Raw genomic sequence first — 3,997 nt, forward strand, 5'->3', positions numbered from 1 at the left:
CGGCCCCCAGCAAGCTGGTAGATGGTGCACGAGACCTAAGTCACCAGTGGCATCCTTGCCTCACCCAGCTCACCTGAGATTATACTGTAACAACAGGGACAGAGTTTCATCAAAAGCAACCAACATTTTGATGTAAATGTCATTTTGGAGAACTGATTAATATGTCAAAATATTCAGCTCCCAAGGTATGATAAAAATAACCTGAGTTCTCTCTAATTTTATGATTTAACATTCAAATGACTGATCTAAATTCCTTTTCATAAAATCCAATTTAAACCTGTCCCCTTTAACCAGGGGTTTTGGATGGCTTCTTTGCTAAGCCCTGAATTTGCATGGGCCAGAATTCATGGTGGGAAGCCACACGTTTTGGAAGACCAGAGGCTCATGGGTTATCCTCATAATGGCACTTGCATCTGTACAGCACCTGTCAATTTTATAACATCAAAGAAAGCAGGAAGCCAGGGACGTGTTTGCTGGGCAGTCAGGCCTCTGCTGTATGCTTTAAGGGAAGTGCACTACCCAGGGAGAAATGCTTAGTTAGGTATCCTATTGCTCATTTCCTCTGTCCCATGATGGTGACCTTCAGTGTGAATTCATCCTCCTGCTTCTGATATTGCTTCTGCTCAGCTCTCAGTGGAATTTAGCCTAGCCTGGGCTCCCCAGAAAACAGAGCCTGAGATATACAGAGTACGTGCTCACCTTTTATTGTGAGTGCAATCCTAAGGAAGTGAGGGAATTGGTGGATGGTGAGGCGGGAAAGGTGGGGGAGTGAATAGGAGGTATGCCAGCTGATTTCTGGGTGCAACTGGCATGTTCAGAGAGGCCTTAAGAAGTCTCTGTGCCTCTGCACTGTTGACTCTGGAGAGGGACAGGACAGGAATGTATCTGTACCTCCCATCATCCATGGGTCAAAGTCCCCGTGTCCAGCGCTGACCCTCCTATGCATTGTCATTCCAAATTTTCAAAGAGCCATGTATGAATCAGATGGCCTAATGCTTCATCAACAGCTGGGAAATCCTGGGGTGAGTGTGGAAGGGCAAGATGTGGGTGGAGGTGGGATGCTGCCCTTTTGTGTTCCCAGGCAAGGAAGGGACAGTAGCCATTGCTGCAGCCTGCTGCAGCTATGGCAGCAGGGACCCAGCTCTAGACCCAGGGGTTCCACAGGCTGGGGCCAGTTCCTGAGACTGAGTCTGGAGGGGGATGGTCTGGCTCAGTGTTGTTTTGACACAAGACTTTGTAAAGACAACACTGAAGACTAGTTGGGAAGTACCCAACCCACACAATGGAATAAACTACTAAAAATCCATCATGAATGGACATGGCAAAAAAAGCATCATGCAGATCTAGTTAATATGGTTCTAGTGTGAACTTGACCAATCCCTGAACATGGAGATACTGGAACTGTGAGTGTGGGGCAGGTAAGGGAAGTGTCTTCACTGTGGCCCTTTTATTTTTATTTTTTTCATTTTCCCCCAACTTATTAAATAATAATTGAAAAATATAATTGTATATATTTGAAGTGTTCACTGTGGTTCTTTCATGGCTGTTTCCAGGAAGTCCATGGGCTGCAACACCTCACAGGGTCTATTTCCACTGCATTTGAGATGAGTGATGAGTTCTGGGAACGAGAACACACAATCTACACATGCACACACACTCCCACATCCTCACTTACACTCACACACACTCATACACACTCACACAGGAGTGTTAGGTTGAATTCCTTATTTAATTAGCCAAAGAACAACATTTCATCAGAGGTAAGGCAGCCGTGGGATAGAGGGTGCAGTGCCATGTGTCTCCATGTAACTTTCCTTGGACCTGGCATCCCCAGAGGGCACATAGCTGCAGGTGATTTTTCAGTCATAATAAGGTCTTGCCAGATCTGGACAGACCAATTCTTTTTTCTGTGTGCATATTAATGTTATTTTTTTCTGACCCACTTGAGGGAAAGTTGGAATCATTGTGCCCTCTACCCCTAAATATTTCTGTATATGTTCTCAAGAGCAAGAGCATACACATTTTTACTCACAGTATAATTACCAAAAATCAGTAATTAAAAAAATTTTATTGAAGTATAATTAATATATACAGTGTTTTATTAGTCTCAGGTATACAATATAGTGATTCAACAATTCTATACATTACTCAGTGCTCATCAAGATAAGTGTACTCTTAATTCCCTTTATTTTAGCTCACCTCGCCGGGTTTTGTGCACTAACATGGGCCAGGAAGAGGAGCTGCTGAGGCTTGCCAGAGAGCTGGAGAAGATGGTGGCCAGGGAGAACATGGAAGGGACTCTTGACCTTCTGAAGAAGCTCAACAGCTGTCAGATGTCCATGCAGCTACTCCAGACAACCAGGATTGGAGTCACCATTAGTGGGGTCTGCAAGTGCTGCTCAGACAGAAAGGTGGTGTCCTTGGCTAAAGTCCTCATCAAAAACTGGAAGTAGCTGCTGAACTCACGTGGACCCCCACAAAGGAGAAAAAGGAGAGGAAAGAAAAGGAAAAAGGGCTTGAATGTTCTGACTGAAAGCCAGAGATAGGCCTTACTCCACCAAGGAAAAATTAAGGAGAAGAGTCCAAAGACAGGAGAGACTCTGTGGACTCCAAGTCTTCAGCCACCTTCTTTCCACAAAGGTCATTGATGGAAAGATCAAACAGCAGAAAATCAAAAGCAGAGACTCCCAAAACACCCAGCAGCACCTCAACCCCCACCTTTGGCCCCTCGTGTTCCTCCTGGTGCTCTGCTATCTTACAGGGGACTCTGTGTGGGACAAGTGTGTGGAGATGCTCTTAGCAGCCTCGAAGGCCGATGATGATTACTATAGATTCAACTGTGACAAGATGGCTTCAGAAATAGAAGATCATATCTACCAGGAGCTCAAGGGCATGGACATGAAGTACTGGAACTGGGTACAGAGCTGAATCAGCAACCTCAAGGACATAAGAACCCCAGCCTGAGGAGGAATGTGCTCAGTGGGGCCATCTCTGCTGGGCTCATTGGCAAGATGATGGCAGAAGAAATGGCCAGTGATGAGCTGAGGGAATTGAGGAATGCCATGACCCAGGAGGTTACCTGTGAGCACCAGATAGCACCACCACTGACTTCTTCCAGTGCAACAAATGCAAGAAAACTGTACCTATAACCAGGGCCAGTCATGCAGTGCTGATGAGCCCATGACTACCTTTGTCTTATGCGATGAATGTGGCAATCGCTGGAAGTTCTGTTGATAGAAATGCCAGCCAGGATTTCAGTGAACAAAGTGAGGAAGAACAAAGAGAAAACACTGAGGCATTGTAGCTGGAAGAAAAATAAAAATAAAAATAAAAATGAAAAAATTCCCTGTATTTTACCCATCCTCCCACCCACCTCCCTTTTGGCAGCTACCAATTTGTTCTCTGTACTTAAGAGTCTGTTTTATTATTCATCTCTTTTTTTGTTTGTTTGTTTTGTTTCTTAAATTCCACATATGAGTGAAATCAAGTGCTATTTGTCTTTCTCTGACTGACTTATTTCAGTTAGCATTGTAGCCTGTAGGTTCCTCCATGTTGTTGCAAATGACAAGAGCTCATCCTTTTTATGGCTGAATAATATTCCACAGTATTTATATATACCACATCTTCTTTATCCATTCATTTGTCAGTGGACACATGAGTCGCTTACATATCTTGGCTATTGTAACGATGCTACAATAAACATAGTGGTGCATATATCTTTTGGAATTAGTATTTTTGTTTTCTTTGAGAAAATAACCAGTAGTATGGTAATTCTAATTTTAACTTATAATTTTTTGAGGAACCTTCATACTGTTTTCCACAGTGGCCACACCAGTTTGCACTCCCACCAACAGTGTAAGAGGATTCCCTTTTCTCCACATCCTTGCCAACACTTGATATTTTTTGTCTTTTTGATAATAGCCATTCTGACAGGTGTGAGGTGATGTCTCATTATCGTTTTCATTTGCATTTCCGTGATGTTGAGCATCTTTTCATG

General features: G+C 43.6%; 1 pseudogene; it reads left to right on the forward strand.

Annotated features, from left to right (window-relative positions):
• The first annotated feature begins 2,222 nt into the window (after positions 1–2,222).
• Positions 2,223–3,296, forward strand: LOC118011065 (annotated as a pseudogene).
• Positions 3,297–3,997: the final 701 nt, after the last annotated feature.

Source organism: Mirounga leonina, unplaced genomic scaffold (assembly GCF_011800145.1).
Source record: "Mirounga leonina isolate KUSES-001 unplaced genomic scaffold, KU_Mleo_1.0 Mir_150, whole genome shotgun sequence".
In the NCBI taxonomy this organism is placed as follows: domain Eukaryota; kingdom Metazoa; phylum Chordata; class Mammalia; order Carnivora; family Phocidae; genus Mirounga; species Mirounga leonina.